The 18,682-nt window shown below is 36.2% G+C and overlaps 1 long non-coding RNA gene and 1 other non-coding gene across 2 annotated transcripts; one reads left to right on the forward strand and one right to left on the reverse strand.

The window, feature by feature from the left end:
* Positions 1-1,211: 1,211 nt before the first annotated feature.
* LOC107630592 (uncharacterized) lies at positions 1,212-4,071 on the reverse strand. Its single transcript, XR_001618331.3, has 3 exons — positions 3,362-4,071; positions 3,120-3,279; positions 1,212-1,417 (listed from the first exon to the last, which is right to left on the reverse strand). It is a non-coding gene; the product is annotated as an uncharacterized LOC107630592 (long non-coding RNA).
* Positions 4,072-18,004: 13,933 nt separating this feature from the next.
* Positions 18,005-18,108, forward strand: LOC148570703 (small nucleolar RNA R71). The gene has a single exon (XR_015880273.1). It is a non-coding gene; the product is annotated as a small nucleolar RNA R71 (small nucleolar RNA).
* The last annotated feature ends 574 nt before the right edge of the window (positions 18,109-18,682 follow it).

Consider the following 18,682-nt stretch of genomic DNA (forward strand, 5'->3'; position numbering starts at 1 on the left):
TTTCTATTTGGTAATTAATTATCTTTTGTTCTCACATTTTTTTAGTCACTCCATTTTGAAATAGTGATATTAAATTGAGAAAGTACAGAAAATTAATTTTTAGTTTGCTAATATTAGTCAATATTCTTTTAATTTTAAATATTTTTTTCTTTTTTTGAAAAATTTAGCGTTTAAAATTTATAATTTAGAGTTTTAGATTAAAGGTTTATGATTTAAGTTTTTTTTTTTTTTTAAAGAAAAACTCAACACATAAAATGAAACATAGTGAACACAATTACGGGTATAAATATAATTATTTTTAAAATGTCAGCTGATATTAGATCAGCAAAAAAAATTAATTTTCTAACATTACTCTATTAAATATTAAACGAATTTAGTAAAATATTACTTCATATACACTTTTTTTTATTTTCAAACATGTTAATTAATGAAAAATACTGAATTAAAGCTTTGGTTGACTACAATATAACATTACTACAAATGTTATATGAATATAATGCAATGGCATTAAATATATGTATAAAACTTTTATTGTTAATAAATATTAGTTAATAAATTCACTCAGAACATTCAATCAATATTAAAATCTTCGTATTAAAATCTTCGTTGACTAGGCTTAGTTTAATAAAATTTTTATTTTTTAAAAGTAGCTTATAAAAGCTAATTTTTAAAAGATGGTTTTTAAAAAGTTATAACATTTATGTTTAGTAAATAAAATTAAAAATAACTTTTAATAAACACAAGCAACAATAATTGTATTTGGTAAAACAACTTTTAAAATTTAAAAATACTATAATAGATATAAATGTGAGCATTAAATTTAAAAATTAGTTAACATATAATGTTATATTAGACTTTTAAATTTTGAAAAGTACAAGCAAACTTTGAAAAGCTTTACCTTAAGTGCTTTCAAAAGTACCCCGATCTGTTAAAAGCTGCAAGCATAAGCACGTGATCTTTTTTATTTACCAAACACAAAATGAAAAACTTGAGCTTTTAAAAAACACAAGCACCTCATTGAAAAACTTTACCTGTAACACCGTAACTTTTAGCACGTTATAATCGTACCAAAAATAAGGCGTTACTAACCTGTTTTCCTTTATTATCTCTTTAATATTGAGCATTTACGTCGATATTGCATTTCAGTTTTTAAGAAAATTCTAGAAAATTTTGTTTCTATTAATTAAGACCACATATCAAAGATCTTCAAATAATAATAATAGTCACATAATTACTAATAATAATAATAAATTCCATACAAACATGTTCAATATAAAATTCGAATACAATACGTATCCCTCTGGATAAAATAAAAACTAAGACAACAAGGGCAAGGAAACTCTATAAGAGCAACAGGAATCATAAGTAAATCTACTAATCAGTCGAAGCTTCATACTGAGTCTTCGAACCTGTGTCACTGAAAGGGTGGAAGATTTTGGGATGAGAACAAAACACACGTTCTTAGTGGAGAATAGGAATGTCGTAAAAGTAATGAGATAAAATACAAATAATTAGCCTTACTTAATAAAACTATTTTATGAAAAAACTTTTATTTTTACTTTAGATAATTAATTACTTTTCTTTAAATTTCTAAACTTAAAACAGATTTTAATCACAAAATTACTCATATTAACCATCTCTAAGCCACATAATCATTTCTCAACTACATCTCACCTCAATACATCCGTGAACTAACAGCACAAGTAAGAGATCCAAACCAATATACAAATAAGTCAAACAGTACAATCACAGAGAAGTAATACAAGCAAACACAACCAAATGCAAATATGCAAACAACATGATGCATGTCTATTCCTAATGCAGGTAATGAGCTCATCTGTCGGTTTCGACCCGCTCCCGACGTAACTCAGCAACCTTTGTCTGAGTTTAGTTTCCAGTGTCATAACCTCTATAAGCAACATCTGTCTTACATGTGAGGCTCTCTCTAGCCAATGCATGTATGTATCGATAACCTATGTAAGCAACCTCTGTCTTACAGGTGCGACCATCCCCTGAATTGATTGGTGTATCTTTGGAAAGTAAATCTCGGTGGATTTACCACCATATCTCTGCTCTCTTGTGGCAGAGGTTCTTTAGATTCTTTTAATCTTTTCTTTTCTTTTTCTTTCCTTTTCCTAAACAAACTGAACTCAAATCATAACTTAAAACAAAGTCGCTTCTCAAAAGATTGAGTTTGAAGCATACTTTTCTTAATAAATCGAATTGAAAATAAGACTCTTTTTGTAATAAGTCAAAATCAAATATTATTCTTAAATCAGATTTGTTTTAAATAACACTTTAAATAAAGTTTTAAAATTTTATAAAAATTTGGCAGCACTTCCTCTAAAATTCCGGCTATGCCACCCTTTCAGGGTCCTAACCAAACTATTTTCCATTTTCAAAAATCATTCTTGATAATTCAAACAAGTCAAATTCAATACCATGAACCCATTTCCAATCCTCCAAGATTATTTCCAATAAATCAACAAGTCAAGTCCAATATCCAAAACATTTACAAGTCTGAAAGCTAACCAGTTCCAATTTCAAAATCTTTTCCAACTCTCAATTCATTATTAACAAAACAAATGTTCAAATACAAAGTCTTTTTCTTTACAATATAAATAAATATGTAAAACAAGTCCTTTTTTAACATAGAGACATTTTTCAAAATAAGCTTGCAAATCAAGGTTTTTTTTTTTAAATGAAATCCCTTTTTCGTATATTTTTACATGGAATTGGGCAGCATCTCCCTTTAACATTTGGCTTTACCACTCTTACAGGTTCCTTCATTCTCTCAACAATTCACTAATCTGATTCCACAAACATCAATTTCCAAACCATTGCAATAGTGCTCACTATTATCAAATAAGTCTCAAATCAACAACCAAACCAAGAAAATTAACATGACTATAAATTCCAGCAACATTCACAGCCTCAATCCAAACTCAATTTATATTTCAGTTTAACAAACAACACCAATTAAACACTATTCACAATCACAATTCAACCAATCCTAATCAGATAGTAAAACTACACACTTATAAATTATTTGCAAGTATTCAATAAGTCTTTCGGGCATTCTTAAATTAAAACTTTTAATTTCAAAACGAACCCCCTACCTCAGTTAGTCGAAACCCACAAAGTTAAGAGTGTCTCCAATTTCGTTTTAACTTGTAGCAACAGCAACAGCCTCAAACCAGATTAGCAACAGCAGCGGCATTAGCCGCACCAACAACTCCCCGCAACAGCAATACCATCGTACAATTTGCAGTGGCAGCCCTAATACGTTAATATCTCAAAATTCTCAACAACCGTAAAACTAAATAGTAATAACGAGGGTTTTAAAATTGGGGACACTTACAGAAATTAAAAAGAACAGGGGAAAGGACTAGCAGCAGCTTCGTTGGTAACTTCCGACAATCAAAGCAGCGATGAGGAGCTTGGCAACGGTGATTGGCCCCAGCGGCGGCGCGACGGTTCGTCAGTGGCAGAGCTGGCGGCAATGGGTCCCTCGATGGCAGCAGAACGCGATGGTTCCTCTCCTTCCTCATGTTCAGACTCCCGATTGTGAGGCGTGGTGACCGTGACGTTAACAGCGCATGCAGTTTGGCGATAGAGGTGTGAACGGCGGCACAGGCAGCGACAAACGGCGGCATCTCCTCCCCCTGGGTCCTAGCCCGTTTCCTCTACTCCCTTCTCCTTCGTCAGTGATGGCGGCGCAACTTCTTCTAGCAGTGGTGGTTTCCCCCGCGAGTTCCTTTTGTCTCTCCTGACACTCCTGATGACAGTGACGGCAGTGAGGTGCAACGGCAAGCTGGACGTGGCGGCGCAGCAGCAAACCCCGCGGCGCCATCCCTCCCCCTCTCTTCTTCTCCCTCGCGCTTTGATTTCCCCTCTCAACTCTCTAATCTCAAACTCTCGTTTCTTCCCTTCTGTTACCTTCCTTCGTTGAGGTGTGGGTGTGGGTAAAAAGGAAAAGGGGGTTGGCGGTGGTAAGCGGCAAGAAGATTGAGCGTGGCTCACTGAGGGGTTGACAGGCTAGGGGGTATATGTGTGTGAGTTTAGTAGGAGGGTTAGCAAAATTGGGGATTTAGGGTTTTGTTTATAAAATTAAGAATTTTGGGTAGTTTAGTAATTTTAATAAAATTAGGGTAATATCTAATTGAAAACTAATTTTAATCTAATACTAATATTTATAAAATATTTATTTAATTATTAACTTAATTTATTTTCAAATAAACATTCTAGTGTAATAATTAGATTTAATCAAATTAATTTCTTTTAGAATCATAAAATAGAGTTAAAAATCTAATTATTCAAATTAAATCATATATCTAAAAATTTTCATTATTTTTTAATTACTCAAATTTTTACATTAATAATAAAAAAATATTCAATTAATATAAAATTTTCTAAAATTAATATCTTAAATAAATAAAATAAATTATAATTAATTTATTATTTAATTTCTAAAAATCTGAGTTCTTATATCACCAAACCAAGCATATGTATAATATGGTATTTAAATATAGTTTTTAAAAAACATTTTTAAAACTTAAAATTGTAATTCTAGTTAAATGTATGAATAATTTTTTAAAAAATTATTATCAGTAATTATTTTGATGAATGATAAATATTGAGTTTGAAAAAATAATATTTTATTTGATGATGATAAATATTAGTAGTTTAGGTTAAAAGTCCAAATATTTTTGTAATGTGTGTGGTTATTGTGCATAAAAATAAAATAGCTATCAAACAGGCCTAAATTCACTTGCCAACACCAACTTCCTCTTTTGACGGGTAATCAATGTGTCAAATTTACTTGTCAACACTCACTTTTTTCCTCTGGCCAGGGACCAACATGTAGTACCTACAATCTAAAATTGACATAATGTTTCACAATTTAAATGGTATTTTTAAAAGTGGGTTTAAGTAAAATGAAAAAGTGAAACACATAGTTTAAGCATTGAAAAAGAGAAAAAGAGAAAAAGAGAGAAGTTCAAAGTTGGAAGCAAAAGAGAAAAATCAAATCTGATTTGGTACAGAAGCAAATCAAAGAAGCTGAATTACCATCTCTGTGCAACCACTCTAACTTGTTGAACTTTTCATCTTCTCAGCTGTACATTTTTAGGTAAGAAGAAGAAAATGGAGATTGTTTTTTTCTACTGTAAATCAAAGGTCACAATTGAAATTTGGAGCCAAAGAACGGATCAATGGTTCAGATCTTTGAAGTCAAAAGAAAAGGAAAAAGAAGCAGATAGGTCAGAATCCAAGCCAACTCTCTATCCATGAAAATCCACTGCTGTCCCATCTTTTCTCTACGTCCCTACTTTGATCTTTGGGGAAGAAGACAAAGTCAAAGGTGCATTCTCACCAAGCTCAAGTTTAGAAGCTTTACTCTTATATAAAAGGGTAAACAGTAAGAAATTGAAGTAACGAGAATGAGTACGATGTTTAGGTTTCATAGCTTTTTAGCTATACCTTCTTCTTTTTCATGGTTTTACATTAAAATTTCTGTTCTTCATTTTTATCTTTCCTTGTTTCAAGTCAATGAAAAAATGCTAATTAGTGGGGAATCAGTAAAAGCCATTGACAGAAAAGGCAAAGAGAGAAAGTTTGGAGAAAACCCAGAAATTATGTCAATATCTTTTGTAATTGTTTTTGTTTTGTTTTCATAAACTTGAAAGGTTTTCTTTGCTAAGTTGGGTGAGCACTTAGTGTTGAGAGTCTAGAGAGTGAACTTAGCCAAATTAAATTTGGGTAGAAGTTTGGTTTGTCCCTGATAGGATTAGGTTAAATCCTTGGAATATGTGTTTGTTAATCTTTGAAAAAGATAGTGGAAATTCCACCACAGTTGTGGTGAAAACTGGATGTAGGCAACATTGCACATGCTAGTTGAACCAGGATATATGACTGTGTTATTTTCTCTTCTCCACTCCTTCTGATCTTCTCGTTTTGAGACAAAATAAAATTATCTCCCATTTAATCAACTTCACAGATGTCATAGCAACACAGAGAGTTAACATCACTTTTTTGCTCCGTTCCTGATTCAATCAGGGAAAGACAAAATGAATTTGTCTCTGGCATAATCAATGTTGCAGACTCCACAACAACAAGTTCTTAAAAACTGGTTTGAAGTTTAAAAGAGTACAAATTTAAAAGAGGCCATAGATTCAACCCCCTTCTCTATGCCATTGGGAACCTTCGATTAGTATCAAGCGCAGCATCCAAGGAATCAAGCTTCACAGTTTGGAGCAAAGATCTAATGGCCAACAATATGAGTGCAAACACTGTGGCTTGCACACTCGCTGAGGTTAGTCCAACAACAGACCACCTTTTTTAATTGGCAAGAACTACACTTACTGAAATGAGAGAATGCAGATATTTGTGTAGTCCGTTGATTACAACATATGGAAGATTATTGTGGATAGTCCGCAAGTCCCAACAAAGACAAGTACTGAAGGAGTGGTGACTCCCAAAAAAGAAGACGAATGAAACAAAGAAGATAAGAAAAAGGTGGAGCTAAACGCTAAGGCAATCAACATGATGAATTGCGCAATTATCTTTGAGGAATTTCAGAAGGTCTCAAGATGCAAAATAACAAAAGAGATTTAGGATAAACTCCAAGTCACTCATGAAGGCACTCAACATGTCAAGAAAACAAAGATTGATATACTTAGAAAGGAATATGAAATGTTCACTATGAATGAATGAGAAACCATCCATGAGATGTTTGAAAGATTTTTTATCATCATCAATAGCTTGGGTGCTATGGAGATGACTCACATCGAACAAGTGTTAGTGAGAAAAACACTAAAAAATATCAATAAAGAGTGAAAAACAAAAGCAACTGTTATTTTTAAGAGCAACAATCTGAATCAAATGACCTATAATAAGTTGAGAGGAAAACTACTTGCTTATGAAACTACCCACATGAACTGAGACACAAAAAAGAAAGGAGTGTCCTTGAAATCCAATATTGATTCATTGGAAGAAGATTACAATGATAGTTTTTCGAATGACGAAATTTTGGTTTTTGCTAGGAGGTTGAGAAGACTCATGAGAAGCAAAGTAAAGAGTAAAGGCACATGTTCAAAAGAGCACAAGAGGGATTTTAGCAAGGTCATATGTCATCATTATAAGAAGGATGGCCATTTCAAGTATGACTATCCTAAACTCAAGAAGGAGGACAAGATGAAGAAAGACAAGAAGAATGTGCTAATGGCAGGACCTTGAAAATGACTCTGATGATGAAGCTGAGTCTGAACAAGAAGCACAAGTAAATCTTATAGCTGGTCAAGATCAACTAGAAGAGGTAAATTATTCTAACCTATCTAATGAGGACTTGCATTTAATTATTGATGACTTAACTGTATATGTTAGAAATATTCTGGAAAAATATGACAAATCCAAAGCTAAAAATAATTTCTTAAAAGCTAAAAATGATTTTCTCAAAGAGAAAGTGAAGGAAATTGAATGTGTCACTGATTTTATCAAAGAAAACAGATTCTTTAAATCTAAAATTGAAAAACTTAAAGGAAACATTCGGTTAATCTTCACTTGATCTCATTGTAGAAAATGAAAGGTTACATGAGGTGATTAATGTTTTAAAATGTGATTTGACACAATTTTCTCTAAGTTCTAGCAACCTAGACAAAATGCTAGCCAGTCAAAAACCCATGTTTGAAAAATCTAGTTTAGGTTACTTTGAGAAAAATGATGCTGGTTTTGAAAAACTACTTCCTAAAAATGAAGCATCAACCTCAAGAACCAATAACCACAAAACCTCATATCACTCTCAAAATTCTGCAAAAAGAAATCGTTGTCACTCTTGCAAAAAGAATGGTCATACCTCTCATTAATGTTTTATTGTTGAAAGAAAAGTTGGAACATAGTGTACAAAATGGTAAGTGATTTTAATGTTTTTGGGCAACCAAGGCAGATTAACATTAAGGGATCCAAATTCATTTAGATACCTAAGTTACTTAAAGTTTTGTGCAGATTTGCCTTACATCCAAGAAGAAAAATGACATGTGGTATCTAGATAGTGGATGCTCAAGGCATATGACCAAAAAGTAAATTTTTTTCATCAAGCTAAACAAGTATGATGGAGAATTTGTGACTTTTGATGATCATAGAAAAGGAAAGATCATTGCTCTTGGTAAAATTAAATCAGTAAAGATCTTTCTACTTGTATTGACAATGTGTTTTTGGTGGATGGTTTGAGACACAATCTTTTAACTATTAGCCAACTTTGTGACCTAGGTGACGAATGGATTTTTGATGGTTTAGAATTCACAATTGAAATCTCGTTGTAAAGTATAGCTTCTAAACCAACAATAATCCTTTCATACAAAAGATTGTTTGTCACAAGTAACAAACCCCTAAAATTAATAACCGAAGTATTCAAACCTCGGGTCGTTCTCCCTAGGAATTGTAATGAAGTGTCTTGTTATCGGTTGTGAGTTATATTTGGGGTTTTGATATGAAGCATGAAAGATAAATGGTAAGAAAGTAAACTAATGGCTAAAAAGGTCTTGGCAAGGGTTGGTGGTCAAAGATCTCTATCCTAATCACTAACCACAATATGAGAATTGGCAAGGATTAATCTCATTAAATCATCCTCTAACTAGTAGTAAAGGAAAGTCAAATGAGCTATATCAATCCTAGTCCATAAGTCTTAACTCTCCACTAATTCAATTAGTGAGAACTAGAGTCAATGAATCCCAATCATCAATTACTTGGACATTAGTAACTCAAGAGTTCCTAAGTTACCTTTCCAAGCCAAGAACATAAAACTCTACTCTAAAATCCAACCAAGCATTTCATCAAACACTTGGAAGGCACAAAAGAAAAACATAGTAAATCAACAACAAGAATTAATTCTAACTACAATCAACTGTAAAGAATTAACAACAACAATTAAAGGAAACAAGATCTACATGAATTACCTCTTATTGAATTGAAAGAAAATGTAATGAACAATAGTAGATCTACAACAAAACATAAGAACAACATAAAGGAAATTACAACAAAAGAATGGAAGAAGAATGAATGTAACAACAAAGAATTGAGAGGTAGAAGGAGATGAAAGCATGAATTAAAATCTAGATCTAAGATTATTGAACTAAACCTAATCCTAATTCTAGAGAGAAGTGAGAGCTTCTCTCTCTAGAAACTAACTCTCACCACTAAACTAAGCTAAAACTAAACTAATGATAACTAACTTCTAAAGTATGAAAAGTATGAAAAGTATGAAAAATATGAAAAGTATTGATGCGCATAAACTTGTTATGCTACGATTTAGGAAATTGCACGATCGGCAAAATTCCTTCCGGCAAGTGCACCGGTTATCGTCAAGTAAAAACTCACAATAGAGTGAGGTCGAATCCCACAAGGATTGGTTGAGTGAGCAATTCGGATTAGAAGTTTGTTCTAGTTGAGCGGAATCAAGATTTAGATGAGAATTGCGGAATGTAAAATTGGCGGGAAACGTAAATGACAAGAAATTTAAATGGCGGAATCTTAAATTGCATGAATTAAAGAGCAGAAGCTAGATTGCTAAAATTAAAAGGGAATGGGGGTGATTGCATGAATGTAATTGCAGAATGTAAAGAGAAAGTGGAAATCGGAAATGGGGAATTCATTGGGTTATAGGAGATATTGAGATCTCCGAATCAAAACATGTTTATCTCTTCCTCAAGCAATGCGTTCATTGAATTTTGCTTGGCAATCTTATATGATTGGATCCCAATCCCTTGGCTCACCAATTCTCTCTAAAAACAAACAAATTCCCAATCCCTTGGTTTAAATGTTCATAAGAAGAGATGATGCTCGATCACTGATTATACCACACAGTTTCATGAACCACAATTTGGTAGGATTACATGTCACAATATCCATCCAAACCCCAATCCAATTCACTGTGAGAAAGCTTCTCTAGCATGAATCCTCCATTCCTTTCCCAAGGTTCCGAAGGATTCCAATTATGGATAGTCTCTTTCCCAAGACAACTAACCAATGGAATTAGATCGAGAAGCTTTCTAACAAAATTCAAGAGAAAAGATTGAAGAAGAAGATAAACTATTATTGATTCATTGAATTACAATAGAGCTCCCTAACCCAATGAAAGGGGGTTTAGTGAGTCATAGCTCTGAATTCAATTACAAAGATATGAAAACTAGCCAAAATGAAAAGGTAAAAGTCCTTCCTAACTTAAATTCTATCCTATTTATACACTTTCTATATTGAGCTTCTGTTGTGTTTCTTGGGCTTTGAGGCCTCTCCCTGCTTTCCTTTTGCCTTGGGTTTATGATCCATAATCTTGATGAGGCTGTTGATCCAAAATCTGTAACATTCATTGAGCCAACTTAGTGATAATCAAATAATGACACATGACTCAATAAATTGAAATTTCAGACTCATCAATCCTTCAGGCCCAATCCCATAAACCATGATATTCAATTGGGTTTCATACCAGAGTAAGTTTAAGTTAATTTTGTGCTCAAATACTAACTTAAACCGCAATATTGTTGGCCCAGAAACCTTTTCCAAGAGTGGCGTTTAAGTTGCAGTTTAAGCTTAAACTGTAGCTTAAACGCCAGACACTTCCAGTGATGCCTTTTGTGGAAGCACGTTTAAGCTTCAGTTTAAGGTTAAACTGAAGCTTAAACGTGGAAATGGAAGAAGGCAGCCCTGGAGGGTAACTTAGTCGAACACGTTTAAGCTTCAGTTTAAGGTTAAACTGAAGCTTAAACGTGGAGATAGAAAAGGCAGCCCTGGAGGTCGAACACGTTTAAGCTCCAGTTTAAGGTTAAACTGGAGCTTAAACGTGGAAATGGAAGAAGGCATCCTGGAGGTCGAACACGTTTAAGCTCCAGTTTAAGGTTAAACTGGAGCTTAAACGTGGAAGCTGAGAAAGGTAGCCCTGGAGGTGTCGAACACGTTTAAGCTCCAGTTTAAGGTTAAACTGGAGCTTAAACGTGGAAATGGAGAAAGCAACCCTGGAGGAGAAAACTTGGTCGAACACGTTTAAGCTCCAGTTTAAGGTTAAACTGGAGCTTAAACGTGGAAATGGCTCCCTGGTGCACTTCCCATTTCTGGCGTTTAACCTCCAGTTTAAGGTTAAACTGGAGGTTAAACGTGGAAATGCTTCCTGATTGGCATTCTCATTCTGGCGTTTAACCTCCAGTTTAAGGTCAAACTGGAGGTTAAACGTGGAAATGCTTCTTTGGTGAGACTTTCATTCTGGCGTTTAACCTCCAGTTTAAGGTTAAACTGGAGGTTAAACTTCAGTTTCAGCATTTCTTAGCCTTCATGATTCTGGCGTTTAAGCTCCAGTTTAGGCTTAAACTGGAACTTAAACTCCACATGTGATATTCAAGCTTCCTTTATTGACTTTGTTGCTTCCTTGCCTAGCCTCTTCTTCCCTGAAATCATCCAAACAATTGCATCAAAGTCTTGCAAAATTTCATGAGAAATCTTCCATTCATAGCATTCAAGTAATATAACTAAAAACTCATGGAATTTGCATCAAAATCATACTGTTTGGATGGTTCATTGCTTTGTTCTTCTTTTAACCATTCTTGGTTACTTTAAGCTCAAGAAAATGCATAAAACATCTAAAACTATCAAAAAAATGCTAGTGAAACTAGCCTAAGATGCCTTGGCATCACAACACCAAACTTAATACTTGCTTGTCCCTAAGCAAGTCCTGAGTTATTTGAGAAGAAAGTATGAAACAGAAAGCAATTACATTGGCTATATTAGCAAGCATTTGAAGTTCATCAGAAGGGTTTTATGCAGAAAGTTGCAGCATCACTTTTTCATACTTATCAGGTAAGATTATCACTTTTTCATTGCATCCATCAAACACTGCTATGGCCTCTTGTTATTCTTATGTCCTTGGCACTTTTCTCTTCTTTGTTTTTCTTTTCTTTTTCTTAGAGCTCCTTTGCTCCTTGTTTGCTTGGTGTCATGTGTTGCACAAGCCTTTGGCATTTTCGTTTTCTTATCAGTGCAATACACATATCCACTTCAGGCATTTTAGTTCACATTTCTTCTTGAGACATTGGTGCCCAGCACCTCTTTGTGTGACTAAATGTTTTGTATTTAGGTTGCTCTTGATAATGGAATTTTGGTTGATAATCCCGGGTTAGTTAACCCAAGTTACCAAGTGTTGAAACACTCCTCAGAACCTATTCATCCAAGCATATCCTTAATACATGAACACCACAGGCATTTGTCTCAGAAGTTCAAACCATTGGTGCCTAGCTTATTTTCTCAATTTTTTTTTTCTTTTTGGTTGTCCTTTTTCAGTGGCTTTTTTCTTCTTCTTTTTCTTTCTTTTTCATGGCCAAAGACATTTATTCATCAAGATCCATAGACAGTTTTCAATTTCTACATAAAAAATGATAATTCTACACTCTATTTCCAGTGATCTGACTGACAATCAAGCATGCATACCACCACTTAATTCTACTTGATTTGTCACTAATTTAGCCAAGTTACTTTTGTTCAAACTTTTCTTTTATTTTTGGAAACAGAACAAGCATGGCAAGCACTTGTTTAAGAAGGTGAAGTTATATCCAAACATCTAGGCATTCACTTTATTCAAAGCAATAAACAGACAAATATACTAAAAACTTCACATTCCAGAAAGATTCAACATTTACAGTTTAAACCAGAACAAGCATGCTTTTGTTTGCCCTTTTTAAAGAATTATCAAGGAACAATACCACCTTGTGAAATTTCTTGTTTTCTCTTTGTTGTCAGGAAACACTTTGATTTCTCCTTCTTCTCCTAATTGTTGCTTCATGTTTTAAGATCCTTGTTTCCTTTCCTGCAAAGAGTGATGAAGTTGCTTGCTTCTCAAGCACTTGATTGGTTAGCTCAACTATGTGTGGGTAAGTATCTGAGTCTTAAGTTGGTGTGTGAACACCAAACTTAGTCTCCCACTTACTTCTCTGTTCTTTGAATCCTTGAGTTCTCTTTGGAATGAAGTTGCTGCTAAGGGTTTTAAGCATTTCTGTGACTGCTTAGAATGGTTGTTCCTTTCATATAATTCAAAGGTTGTTGTGTTCAGTTGATCTTTATGGTGGAACACCAAACTTAGAGTCACACATTCCCCTTTGAATTATTGATCCACGAATTCATTGTTTGGTGTGAAACACCAAACTTAATTCTTTGCAATGCACAGAAACTACTTCACCCTTTTTTTTATTGAAACAAATAAAAGAAACAGCAAAAGGGTATTACCTCAGGTTGGGTTGCCTCCCAACAAGCGCTTCTTTAACGTCATTAGCTTGACGGTCAGCTTCCTCAGTTGAGGTGATATTTAACCTTGTCCTTCTCCTCCACATCTCCCAAGTAATGTTTGAGTCTTTGACCGTTCACAATGAAGGTTCGTTGTGACTTTTCTTCCATGATTTCTACTTGTCCATATTTGGAGACCTTGGTGACAAGGAATGGTCCAGACCACCTTGATTTTAGCTTCCCTGGAAATAGCTTCAGCCTAGAATTGTAGAGCAATACTTTTTGTCCTTCTTCAAATTTCCTTGGGGCTATGTTGCTGTCATGCTTCTTCTTTGCTCTTTCTTTGTAAATTTTGGCATTCTCATAAGCTTCAGCTCTGAACTCTTCCAACTCTTGAATTTGCAACATCCTTCTTTCTCCAGCAGCTTTGCTGTCCAAGTTCAAAAGTTTCAAGGCCCAGTATGCCTTGTGCTCCAACTCCAGTGGCAAATGGCAAGCTTTTCCGTATACTAGTTGGTAAGGAGACATTCCAATTGGTGTTTTGAAAGCTGTCCTATATGCCCAAAGAGCATCATCTAGCTTAATCGACCAGTCCTTCCTTGAAGTTCCCACAGTCTTTTCCAGGATCCTTTTGAGTTCTCTGTTAGATATTTCGGCTTGCCCACTTGTTTGTGGATGGTATGGTGTGGCTACCCTGTGTTTGACTCCATATTTTAGAAGCAATGCCTCTAATGGTTTGTTGCAGAAGTGGCTTCCTCCATCACTGATGATTGCTCTTGGAACCCCAAAACGGCAAAAAATGTATTTTCTGAGGAAGTTCATGACTACCTTATTATCATTGGTTGGAGTTGCTATTGCTTCAACTCATTTGGAGACATAGTCTACTGCCACAAGAATGTAATTATTTGAGTATGAGGAGGGAAAGGGTCCCATGAAATCTATCCTCCATACATCAAACAATTCAAGCTCCAGAATGAATTGTTGTGGCATTTCATTTCTTCTTGGCAGGTTCCCCGCTTTCTGGCATTCATGGCAGTGCTTCACTAGTTCCTTTGCATCTTTGAAGATAGTGGGCCAATAAAAACCACACTGCAACACCTTAGCTGCTGTTCTTTCTCCTGCAAAATGTCCTCCATAAGTGGAGCCATGGCAGTCCCATAAGACTTCCCTTCCTTCTTCCTCTGATATGCATCTTCTGAGCATGCCATCGGAACATTTTTTGAACAAGTATGGTTCGTCCCAGATGAAGTATTTGGCATCATTTACCAATTTCTTCCTTTGATGCTTGTTAAATTCCAACGGCAAACTCCCAGTGGCCTTGAAGTTTGCTATGTCTGCAAACCAGGGTGCTTTGTGAATTACCATGAGTTGTTCATCAGGAAAGCACTCATTTATATGTGTGCTTTGTGCGCTTCCTTCTTCACATGGTATCCTTGATAAATGGTCTGCCACCTTGTTCTCTACACCCTTCTTGTCTTTGATTTCAATGTCAAATTCCTGCAACAAAAGAACCCATCTAATAAGTCTTGGTTTGGATTCTTGTTTAGCAAGTAAGTATTTTAAAGCTGAATGATCAGTGAAGACAATGACTTTAGATCCAATGAGATAGGATCTAAATTTGTCAAATGCAAAGACTATTGCCAAGAGTTCCTTTTCAGTGGTTGTGTAATTCCTTTGGTTAGCATTCAAGACTTTACTGGCATAATAAATCACATGTACCAAATTGTCTTTCCTTTGTCCTAACACTGCCCCAATAGCAAGGTCTGATGCATCACACATCAGTTCAAAAGGTAAGTTCCAATCAGGTGGGGCAATGATAGGTGCAGAGGAAAGTTTTTGCTTTAAAAGTTCATAGGCTAGCATGCAATTTTTATCAAATACAAAGGGTGTATCAGAGACAAGCAAGTTACTCAATGGTTTGGCTATTTTGGAAAAGTCTCTAATAAACCTTCTGTAAAAACCAGCGTGTCCCAAAAAACTCCTAACTGCCTTGACATTACTTGGTGGAGGTAGTTTTTCAATGATTTCCACCTTAGCTCTGTCCACCTCAATGCCTCTATTAGAGATTTTGTGGCCAAGGACTATTCCTTCTGTAACCATGAAATGACATTTTTCCCAGTTTAATACTAGGTTAGTCTCTTGGCACCTCTTAAGCACCAAGGCAAGGTGGTGTAGGCAGCTAGGAAAAGAATCTCCAAACACAGAAAAATCATCCATGAAGACCTCAATAAATTTTTCAATCATGTCCGAAAAGATGGACAGCATGCATCTTTGGAAAGTGGCAGGTGCATTGCACAATCCAAAGGGCATGCGTCTATAAGCAAAAACTCCATATGGACAAACAAATGATGTTTTCTCTTGATCTCTAGGATCAACTACTATCTGATTATAGCCTGAGTATCCATCCAAAAAGCAATAGTAAGCATGTCCTGCAAGCCTTTCAAGCATCTGATCCATGAATGGGAGTGGGAAATGATCCTTTCTGGTGGCTTCATTGAGCTTCCTGTAGTCTATGCACATCCTCCACCCAGTGACAGTTCTTGTGGGTATGAGTTCGTTCCTCTCATTTGGCACCACAGTTATGCCACCTTTCTTGGGAACTACATGGATGGGACTAACCCATGGGCTATCAGAAATGGGGTAGATTACCCCTGCCTGCCATAACTTCATGACCTCCTTTTGTACCACTTCTTTCATGACGGGATTCAATCTTCTCTGAGCTTGGATGGAGGGTCTAGCATCCTCTTCTAACAAGATTTTATGCATGCATATGGATGAACTTATCCCCTTCAAATCAGCTAGGGTCCATCCAATGGCATCTTGATGAGTTTGTAGCACCTTGATCAATTCTTCTTCCTGTTCTTGACTCAGGGCAGAGCTAATGATAACAGGATGACTCTCATCACTACCCAAGTATGCATACTTGAGATTAGGGGGCAATGCTTTGAGCTCAGGTTTTGGTGCTTCCTTCTCTTCTTTCACTATCTCTGGCATGTTTGGCATGGTTGTTTCAGCAGCCTTGATGTCACTAACTTCTATGTCCTTGGTGAACTCCTCCTCCGCCACTTCCTTTGTTGTTTCCTCAAAGGTTTCTTGTACTGCAATGTCCACTACATCCACCCTCATGCATTCCCTTAGTGATTCTGATGGATAGCTCATTGCCTTGAATACGTTAAACACCAATTTCTCATCATGTAGTCTAAGAGTGAGTTCACCCTTTTGTACATCTATGATGGCTCCAGCAGTAGCCAGGAAGGGTCTTCCCAGAATTATTGAAGCTTTGGCTTCTTCCTCCATATCTAACACCACAAAATCAGCAGGAAATATAAAATCTCCCACCTTCACCAACAAATCCTCAACTATCCCATGAGGGAATTTAAAAGTTCGATCTGCCAATTGGAGGGCCATTCTTGTTGGTTTGGCTTCCTCAATCTTCATTCTTCTCATCATTGTTAGAGACATCAAATTGATACTGGCCCCTAAGTCACACAAGGCCTTCTCCACCATGACTTCTCCTATGATGCAGGGGATTTGGAAACTGCCTGGATCCTTCAATTTCTGAGGCAATTTGTGCTGGATGATGGCACTGCATTCTTCAGTTAACAACACAGTTTCCTCGTTTCTCCAGCTTCTTTTCTTGGTCATTAATTCCTTTAAGAATTTTGCATAGAGTGGCATTTGCTCTATTGCCTCAGCAAACGGAATGTTGATTTGAAGCTTCTTGAAAATCTCCAAGAACCTGGAGAATTGGCCATCCTTTTCACTTTTCATCAAACGTTGAGGATATGGTGCTTTAGGTGTATAAGGCTTCAGGACCTCTTTTTCTTTTTCTTTTGTTGCAGACGATGTAAAAGATTGTCCTTGTTCCTTATCTCTCACATTTTCCTTTGCTTCATCCTCTGTGGTTTCCTTTGAGATCTCCTTTAGATTCTTTCCGCTTCTGAGGGTTATGGCCTTACATTCTTCCCTTGCAATAGCCTTGGCAGCATGAGAACCGCTTGTCCCAGGGGTTTGCTTAGACAAATAAGCAATTTGATTTTCTAGCTTCTGGATGGCAGCTCCTTGGTTTTGCAGGTTAGAATTCACTTCTTCCTTAAAAGCTTTCAATTCGGTTATGTCTTGACTTATGGTTGCAAGCATTCCTTCTATCCTGTTTAATTGATCTTGAAATTGTTGGTTCGGATTAGGTTGAGCAGGTTGATTATTTTGGCTATGATATGGTGGTTGAGAGTAAGTGTTTTGTGTGGCTTGGTATGATCTTTGGTTGGAGTTTTGGTATGTGGACTTGTTATGTTGCTTTTGCTGGTTTCCCCACCCAAAGTTTGGGTGGTTTTTCCAGCCTGGGTTGTAAGTGTTGGAATGTGGATCATATGGTTGCCTTTGTTGATTTCCTACATAATTGGCCTCTTCCCAATCACCTCCTTCAGTGCTTTCTTCCTCTTGATCTTGTGTGTGAATTGCAGCCACTTGTTTTGTTTCTAATTTCCTGGTGAGCTCTGCTAGTTGCTTGGCAAACACCTTGTTTTGGGCTAGAATTGTATCAACATGGTTCAGCTCCATGACTCCCTTAGTGTTGTGTCTCTCTGATGCATAGTAGTACTCGTTCTCAGCCACTGTCTCAATCACTTCAATGGCTTCTTCCACAGTCTTTTTCCTGTTCAATGAACCTCCTGATGAATGGTCTACAGCCTTCCTTGATTCATAAGACAGTCCATCATAGAAAATATGCAATTGCACCCAGTCATGGAACATGTCTGGTGGGCATTTCCTTGTCAAATCCTTGAATCTCTCCCATGCCTCGTAGAGAGTTTCACCATCTTGTTGTCTAAACGTCTGAACCTCAGATCGAAGCCTATTGACCTTTTGTGGGGGGTAGAAACGTGCCAGAAACTTGCTTTCCACCTCATCCCAGGTTGTTAGGCTCCCCCTTGGGAATGATTCCAGCCACTTAGCTGCCTTGTCCCTAAGTGAAAATGGGAACAAAAGCAGTTTATATGCATCTTCCTGGACTCCATTGGACTTCACAGTGTCACAAATTCTCAGGAATTTTGTGAGATGTTGGTTTGGGTCTTCATTAGCACTTCCACCAAATGAACAATGATTCTCCACAAGTGATATTAGCTGTGGTTTGAGCTCAAAATTGTTGGCCTGAATGGGTGGTTTCTGGATGCTGCTACCACAATTCCCAGAGGTTGGGTTTATGTATGAACTAAGAATCCTCCTCTCAGGAATGGCATTGTTTCCATCAGCTCTCTCATGGTTGTGAACTTCTCTATCCATGTTGAGATCTAAAGCTTCCTCAAAATTGTCCTCAGATTCTCCTTCAGATTCCTCTTCTCCCAGTACTCTCTTCCCTCTTGCTTCCCTTCTCAGTCTATGAAGGGTCCTCTCTGGTTCGGTATATGGAGGAGTTGATGTCTCTCCTCTC

The sequence above is a fragment of the Arachis ipaensis genome, chromosome B3, assembly GCF_059453495.1.
Source record: "Arachis ipaensis isolate K30076 ecotype BB chromosome B3, ASM5945349v1, whole genome shotgun sequence".
NCBI classification, from domain to species: Eukaryota; Viridiplantae; Streptophyta; class Magnoliopsida; order Fabales; family Fabaceae; genus Arachis; species Arachis ipaensis.